The sequence below is a fragment of the Mytilus galloprovincialis genome, chromosome 10, assembly GCF_965363235.1.
Source record: "Mytilus galloprovincialis chromosome 10, xbMytGall1.hap1.1, whole genome shotgun sequence".
Classification (NCBI taxonomy): Eukaryota; Metazoa; Mollusca; class Bivalvia; order Mytilida; family Mytilidae; genus Mytilus; species Mytilus galloprovincialis.
Window position 1 is genome coordinate 66258884 of NC_134847.1, and position 9608 is coordinate 66268491.

Sequence of the window (9608 nt, forward strand, 5' to 3'; positions counted from 1 at the left end):
TAAATTTGTAAATATATCGTGGACATCAAAGCAGAAGGAAGTAATTGATCCTTGGTTTCCTTGTTCTCTCGTATAAAAAAAAAATTATAACAAAAATAACGAACTCCAACGTTAATTCAAAAAGGGAAGTCCATAAAAACTGACACAAATCAAACCTTATCAACCAACAGACATGCAAACCCAGGCCACAAAAAGTTACGCCGGTTTTTATTCATCATGTTCCTTTAATGCTTCATAATTTTGTTGGAAATTTTCGTTTTTAATAGCAAAAAGTGGACAAGACTAATGTTTTCAATCCAGATACGGCCAGAATTTTTGTTTAAGGCAAGAATCAGAGTTACTTTTTTTTCTCTCAAACATCTCAGACTGCCTCCTCAAATCAAATGCTTCGTACCTGGGACTTAAAACCTTTCTAGAGCTAATACTGACCTGGGATCATTTTTCTATGTTATTTTAAAAAGGCTGGGGTGTTTTGGGTTAAACATGTGTTTGTAGGTAAACTATTATTATGGAACTTTTTTCTTCGTGAGAGTATAATAGTCTATAGAGTATTTACTATTACTTTCTTTTTGGTGGAATAGTGAAACAGCCTTGAAGTCAATACATTCTTGCTCAATCCTGTGTCGCTTTGAAGGTTTCCTGATTGTCATGACAGCCTCGGCCTAAGCAATGTGTATTACTGTTATTTGAATTTCAAAATGACCGAGTGACGTGTTTTTTCAACGCACTGGTCAACGAGGCCCGGTCAACTCCACCATAGCAAATCACATGACTTTGACAGTCAGTAAATACCAGCGAAAAATATCTTTATGAGTAAAGAATTGTCGTACACAAATTAAATACTCGGGAAATGGCAAAGTTCACAAAGTCTAGTCTAATTAATCATTTTACAAAAACAAAAAAACAAAAAATCCGAGCAAAAAAGGGGGGTCGTACACCCTCTCAACTTCCAAGCAAGGACTGAAGCTCATAGACTCGGCAATCCTGTTAAACGCAGGACTTCGGGAATGTCCGGAGAGCCGACAACCTTGCTTCGGAAGTTGACACCCTCTACGCCCCCTCTGAATCCGCCACTGAAAGTGATTATATGAATTTCATGTTAAAAGTGATTATATGAATTTCATGTTAAAAGTGATTATATGAATTTCATGTTAAAAGTGAAATTACAAAAATACTGAATTCAGTCAAATTATTGTATAGAAATTGTTAGATCAAACCTAGTTTTATGATCTTTTATAGCTAACTTCTTCTTCTTCTTCTTCTTCGGAAGTCCACCCTATTTGCAGGGTCACCGCATTAAAAATATCCTAGTTTTAGGTTATTTTTTTAAAATGCGTAGTTATTTATAAAATAAATAATAAATAAAATTGTTAGGCTTTAATATGTACTTAGTTTTAGTAAAACAAAATAATAAGGATAAAAGGTAAAAACTTGTATTTACACTGTACATAGCATACTGTCACAAGATTAAAACACTATTTAGATTTAAAATTTTTAAAAATGGATAAAATAAGAATATAGGAGTCCACTTATTAAAAGATAAAAATATGTTTATGGTTCATCTATGGCAGTGATGATAAAAAGTTTATCAAACGAGGTTCCTCATTATATGTTTATATAAAATCTAAAAAACCATTAATTCATGTTGTAGATTTATTTTAACATGTATTATAATTTTGTTATACTTATAACGTTGAGGCTCATATTAGATTTAAAATTTAACATTATGGTCTAGCAACAGATTTAATTCTCTGTTTATTGAATTTTTATATTGTTGGAATGGAACAATCATATATGTCATTAATAATCATGACGATACTAGCTAAATTTTAGATGATGTGATGTTCATCAGTAGGGAGTCGAGTACTATTGTTCATTATCCTTCACTGAATTCCAGAACTCTTACATAATATGCAGAGTGTAATTGTTATGTATATTTCACAATAATTCAGCTCTCTTGGTGTGTAATGCAAATACCCAGTCTTTGCAGATTCTTTCTATATCTCCTAATTGAGCTTTTGGTATCCGAAGGTTAGTGGAACTGTCAATTAACAATTGGAGTATATCGTCATCAGATTTAATGATGTTATTGTAGTTGATTTGATTTTCTATCAACAAATTTTTGAGTCTAATATGGTGAATTTTCCTGACTGAGTTAAGGCTTTTGGAGTTCATAAGAAAATGTTTATAGTCTTCTGTTTCTTCTGTACAAAGTTTGCACTGTGGAGATTTTGTTGAATCAAAGCGGTTGTTTATACTTTGAGTTTTATACGTTCCAGTGAGTATTCTGGATTTAATTATGCCTTTAGCAACATCTCTCTTGTTGTCTCTGACACTGCTCCAACACTTATTAGGATTTCGGAAATTCCATTTGCTTATTTCCATATGATTTAATGATGATTTTGTTTTAGCTATCTCAGACCATTTTGTTTTCCATGTTGAGTCTATCATATCGTGGGTCAATCTTTTCCAGTTTTTGTTTGGATTGAAGACTATCTCATGCGCAGAGGGCAATCCATATGCCTTGAGAATATGATCCACTTTGATATACCAGCTGTTGGAGTTATCATCTTTTGTTGCTAATTGTCTGATTCCTATTTTGTATTCAATGGAATTTGTATCTTTTGAAATTCTAAGGAATAGAGAAATCATTGCCTTGTGGATGAGTTGTTCAATGGCTTCTGCTCCAAGCAAAATATATATTGCAGCATCTGCAGTTCTTTGTGGCAGAGATAGCAGATGTTTAAATGTCTTTTTCTGGAAATTCTCTAATTTCAAAATATCAGCCTTATTAAAATTCAAAATTTCAAAATCATATAGCATTCTTGGTATGACAAATGTTCTCCACAGTTTATATGAAATCAACGGATTTACTCCATTTATTCCATGCAAGCCTGCTCCCATGAGAGAATACATGGTAGCTCTAGCGGTGGATATTCTGTTGACTACATTTGGGGAATTTCGGTCTTGTCTTTCAATACCCAGATGTTTTATGGTTTGTTTTTCGCTGATTTTCTCGTGGAAAAGTTCAAGGTTAAATTCTTTGCTCTTTTTGTTGATCAGTAAAATTTCCGTCTTTTTACTATTGATTTTTACTCTATCATTCTTTGTACAGCTTTCAATTATACGGAGTTGAGTTGAAGTTTCCTGTTCAGAAGTTGCACATAGCATAATATCGTCTGCACATGTTGGACAACCTAAGTAATTGGTTCCGATCTTAAATCCAATATTTGTAGCTTCAAGTTTATCTAGGATATTCTTGTTGTATGATTTATAAAAGTTGGCAGATAAAATACCTCCCTGCTTTACTCCTTGCTCGTTTGTGAAAGCCTGCGAGATACATCCTTGAGATTTTACTTGGGTTGATGTATTATTATACAACTCTCTGATCAGTAACCAGGTAGGGCCTGTAATTCCTTGGTGATAAAGTTTCCAGAAAAGATGTATGTGATCTACCACATCAAACGCTTTTTCTGCATCCAGAGTAATTAACATTAGTTTTTCATTATTATCCTTTGCTTCATTTATTGCCTCGGTGATCAAAAGAGCAATGTTAATTGAGGAAGCGCCTTTTGTGAAACCTTTCTGTAGTCTATTTTGTTGCTTATTTAAGGTACCTTCGATTCTAACTCTTAAGCAGAGTTCTAAAACTTTGCATATGATAGAGATTACAGTTATTCCTCTATAATTCGATGGAATTGTTGGATCCTTGTCTTTTTTGTGGACTGGAGTTAAGAGTCCCTTTTTTATGGCAGCAGGTACATGTTTTGTATAGAAAATGTTATTGATCAGGGTTGTCAGGTAGTCAATTAGAGCTATACCTCCGTATATAAGATGTTCTGAAGTAAGACCGTCTACATCTCCAGACTTCCGCTTTTTTAATTGTGAAATAAGTTTTGAAATTTCAGAAGAGGTAACCGGTTGAACAGTTATGTCATCATTTTCGCATAAATTTACAATTGTTTCTGCGTCTAATTTGACCAGGTTGTCATGTTCTTTATCAAAGAACGGATTGTCTTTTGTTTTAGCTAAATTTGCAAAATGTTCGTTAAAGAGTTCATTTATATCATCCGGCGTAGAAGCTTCTTTATCTGGAGTTTGCAGCGTATGAGTGAATTGGGAGGAAGATGATCTTTGGGTTTTTATTAACCTGAAGAATAGTTAATTGTCTCTATCGGAAGCTTTCATAATTTCTTCATGTAGCTGATTTCTTTTGTCAGCACTTTGTTGTCTTTGTATTGATCTTACTAACCGTTTAGAATCAAGCCTGTGTATACTATAGATGTTATCTTTTGAAGGGGGAGATCCTGCTTTTTTCCAGAGGAAGAATGCCTTTTTGGATTTACTAACGGCATTGGCAAGTTTTGGTGACCAACTTATCTTTTTCCTTCTATTAAATTTTGATTTTCTACGAGGGTAGCATGCATCCAAAGCGTTATTTATTCCGGTAAGTAATTGATTTGTAGCTTGGTCAATTCCATATGGTGTTCTAATGTTAAGGTATTTTCTATCTTTTAGTACTTCCTGAACTTTAAGAGCATAGTTATCCTTATTAACTTTTTCCCAATTAATTTTTGCATGGACAACTTCTTTTTGCTGTTTCTGACTGGTACTTAGTTCTATACAGAGATCGGCAGACACAGGATAATGGTCAGAGGTGTTGTGACCTTCACGTAGGATTTTAACCTGAATTAGTTCTTTTAAATGTATATTGTTCTCAATAACTTTTATCAATATGTAGTCAATCTGTGATCTAGATGTTCCTTGAAAATATGTGTGATCAGTAGGGTATTTTGCTGGGAGTTCTAATCCATTCTCTTTACAAAATTGTTTAAATAGTTTATCTTGGGGGTCTTTGTAATGTCTAATAAATGAGGCGTTAAAGTCCCCTGCTATCATGATTGAGTGCGTATCTTGGTACTTGAGGATAATTTCTTTAAGAGTGTCTAAGGCTGTTCTGTAAGCATCATGTCCACTATCGGTACCTCTAGAAGGAAGATATACATTAATAAGGCAAGTAGGATTTCCAGTTGTAGATATTTCAATAGCTTGAACTCTGTTGTTTCCGTCAGGAAGTTGAGAAAACATTGAAGACATGGATTTTCTGTATAAGATTGCGATACCGCCATATCCCCTTGGACGACCTATTGGTGATATTGGTTCATCATCGTCAACATGTCTTGAGAAGGTGAGAAAGTCCGTATGATGTTGTTTCAGTTGTTCTTTTTCGTAATTAAAAAGCCAATGTTCTTGCAGCAGTATGATGTCATATATATCTAAGAGTTCATTAAAGTAATTTTTGTTAGAATTGAAGCCTTTAATGTTGAATGTGACGATACGTAGTGGACTTGTTTTTTCCAAAATTATATCATTCGATTCACAGGGGGCGCTATATCCGGATCTAGGAGAATGAATTGTCCTTTGTCTAAAAAAGAGGTTACATTTTTAGCGCACTGGGAACAGAATGATTTTGATGTGGTTGAACAGATTTGGGATAGTTGTCTGAAATCTTCATATGTTTAACAGCAAAACAGTTTTTACTATTAGTAGTAGCAGATGAGTCGATTAATGGGATGAACTTTTGATGAGAATCGTGCGGCAAGTTTGAAACTGTAGGGTGACGATCCTGTATAGAACTATTTGGTGCTTTCTCCATAGCATTTTCTATGCGGACAGCAAAACTGTTTTTACTATCTTTGTCCAATGTGTTATATTTATCTTCAGGAACATTAAATTTCAAGTCTTCACTGACAGCAAAACTGTTTTTACTATCATTGCTGAGTGTGTTCCTTTCATCTTCAGTGACTTTAAATTCCATATTTGATTCACCATTGCCTTTTCCTTGATTCCTGTACAAAATTTGTTGAGACATTGTTTGGTCGACAGCAATACAGTTATTACTATCAGAGGTCTGTAAATTAGTAACAACTTTACTTGGTGGAGGATTGAACATTTGAGCCTGCTGAACTTGCTGATCAATATGAGTTCGCTGTGTTAATTTCATGTTTGATTCTTCATTGCTTTTTTCTTGATTCATGTGTGATTGGTTAAACAAAATTTGTTGAGACAAAGTTTTGTCGACAGCAATACAGTTATTACTATCAGAGTTTTGTAAATTAGTAACAAGTTCTCTAGATAGTGGATTGAATATTCTAGCCTGTTGTGCTTGCTGATTAGTATTAAGTCTCTGAACCAATTTCATGTTTGGTTCCCCATTGCCTTTTCCTTGATTCCTGTATGATTGGTTGAATAAAATGTGTGGAGACGATGATTGGTCGACAGCAATACAGTTATTACTATCAGTGGTTGGTAACTGATTTACAAATTCACTTGGTAAAGGATTGAACATTTGAGTCTGTTGAACTTGTTGATAAATATTAGGTCTCTGAACTTGTCTTGAGGTTTCTGGTATTCTAACTGATTGTCCATACATATACGGTGGAGGAGCAGGTACACCATGTTGGAAAAATGGGTGAGGTTGCGCTTGTTGCATCCATGGATTTGGTGTCGCTGTCTGAGTAGCATGAAAGATAGGTTGTGGTGGTACCATTTGTACATGACCTTGTGTGTGGAAATTATTTTGACTTTGATTCCTGAGCGTTATCATTTGGTTTTCCAAGTTTATTAATCTGAGATTGGTCATTTCTCGTTCTAGTTCTTTAACCCTGTTATCAAGTTGTGTACAATGGCAGTTTTGAATAGAAGAATTTGTGGTCAACACATTAGGGTTTGAGCTGAGATAGTCTACTCTATTCTGACTACTATCATTATGTCCCAACTGAGCAAGTTTCAAGTTCCTTATTGTGTTATTGTTATCTAGAACTGCATTTTCTAGAGCTGCAATGTGAGCTTCAGCTACAGCAAGCTTCGACTTAAGATCTTCTTGCTTTATGTTCTTTTGTTTCTTTGGAGCCACTTGTTTAGTTTGCTTGTTGGTGGTGTCTACTTGATCTAAGCAGGTCTGAGGGTTTGGTGTTATGTTGTCAGGAGCTCTTACGTTTACAGGTTGTTTGATACTTTGCATATTTAAATGCAAGTGGTCTTGAGGGCTGGATCTTGAGATGTTATCAGATGAACCAGTTCCAAGTGATAGTTCAACAGGTTCATGGTTATTATGGACAGTTTTTACTATGGTTTCAGGTGAGTTCAAAGAGTTAGTACTCTGTTCAGTAATTTGAGTACCTGGTTCCAGTTCACCAATTGATAGGTCTTTTAATGAGACGTTACACTGCAAACATTGAAAACTTTCTAATTCGTCGAAGCTCATTGATTTGCAAAAATCTGATGTGATGTTTTGGCATTGAAAATGAAATTTTTCGTCGCATACAGCACAGATAATGAAATCATAATCGACTATGTTCCCGGAACATGCAGGACAAGATGGATAGATCTGAGAGGGAGTAATTGAAGTAGCAGTAGCGGCATCTGTATCATGGTTTGAGATTGTGTCCAGTGCCCCATTGTCGCCTCTATTTTGCACTTGTATTGTTGGAGAATCATGTGATGAGATCTTAATTGATTGTATAGAATTGTGTACTTGTTTATCTGCTAAGAATGAGCTACAAGATTCTTGTATCCTTGAATTCATTTTGTTCAGGAGACTTGTAGAAGGGAGAGTCTGTAGTATTTCGTGTAGATCATTCCTAATAAAATCACCTATGTCTCTACCATTGGCTTCTACTGAAAAAGCAGTTTTGTACATGTTGATTCTATAAACCTGTCTCCTTCCAATTCCTGTAGTAGTGATTGGTTTTATACTGAGAGATTCTTCTACAACAAGATTGTTTTTGTCTCTTTTTAAATGAGAAATGGCGGTAAGTTTTGTAGAATTTTCGTAAAATAATAGAGTGGGTTTGTGAAACATCAAAAAAGCAGCAGGAGTGAACTTCATAACTAGTGTCCCTCTTTTAAATTCAGCTTGAACATCCATTTGTTCAGTTGCATCAACCATCTTTTGGGAAGCTTTAGTTGTATTGAGTGTGTACTTGGTATAAGTTGTCTTCCCTTGTGTTCTATTTGGTGTGATATTACTAGAGGGTTGTACTAGTTCCTTGCTCTTCAGTCTTGCCTTGTGTTTTGCAACAGCCAGACTGGGTGTGTATCTGTATGGTGTTATTTTGTCTCTATGTGCCCTTCTTGGTGAGGCCATTGTGTTTATTCTAGGGACAGCAAAACAGTATTTACTATCGATAGGATATAAAATGTTATTATTATTTTAATTTTATTTTTTTATACCTTGATGTTGATCAAAATTTTGGACAGCAAAACAGTATTTACTATCCTGTACCCTTTAAAGGATCAGTTGAAAAAAGTTTTTCTTTTGGTGACTATAGCTATAAACTTATAAAATCTGTTGAAATCAAGCGTATAAAATGTAGATATTCCCTTGTGTTGTCCACTAGACAGCAAAACTGTTTTTACTATCAATTTTTCTGGTTCAATGCCCAAGACATTAATTTGTTGTCATTTGAAATTGCATGTGATATGACTGCTTAAATCCTTTTGTTGTTTGTTTAAAATTAAACCTATATATAAGACACAACAGTTCACAGTGATGTTCTTTTAGACAGCAAAACTGTTTTTACTATCATAAATACTGGAGCAGTGTGAAATATTTTGTTGCTATATTAAGATCTTTGCATGTGATATGAATCCTTAATTCGTTGGCTTATGCTGAAGTAAAACCTTTTAGTTGTAAATTTCCTTAGTGTTGTTCTTTGACAGCAAAACAGTTTTTACTATCAATAATACTGGAGCAGTGTCAGTGTTAAAGATTTGTTGCTATTTGAAGTTGCATGTGATGTGACCTATTTGATCTAGATGTGAACTATTAGATCTTTTTGTGGTCTGTTAAAGTTAAACTAATAATATGCAGATGTTCCTTAGTGTTGTTCTTTAGACAGCAAAACTGTTTTTACTATCATTAATATTGGAGCAGTGTGAGAAATATTTATTTGTTGCTATTTTACTAATTCTATTATCTATAGATGTAGAAGTTCCCTAGAGTTGTTCTTTATTATATATAATTTGTAGTATAATTGACCTTGACAGCAAAACAGTTTTTACTATCGTAAGCTCTGTAAGATAATATTTGTTGTTAATTATATGAGATATAAATTTTGTACTCAAGCCCTTTACATGGAGATGTTGGTTGATTTGATTTGGCAATTGACTAATTATGAGCCAGTAGCTGGGTGTTACTAAATAGGCAGCAAAACAGTTTTTACTACAAATTTTCAGTTTCTTGATTTCTGGAGTTACGTCTATGTCTGTGTTTATGACGACTCTTCTTTGTTTTGGTAAAGCAGTCAAATACAATTTGTCTACCAATACGCTGGTACCATAACTTGGCTAAAAGGGGGTTTGGATGTTCCCCGTCCAGGTAGACTTGTTTGTAGTTGTAGTGACTGTGCGCCTTGCTTTTTGACCTTTGTGGCCTTTGGTTGGTCGAGTCAAATCAAGTGAAAATCTGGGAGATCTGGCCTGTTCTGTGGTATTTAGTTGCCGTATCAGGTTATTAATCGCATCGATTTGTTTGGCCAGCTTTATATCTTCCTCATAAAAGGAGCGAGGGTCTGGGTGACTTCTAGAAGAATTAAATTCAACAA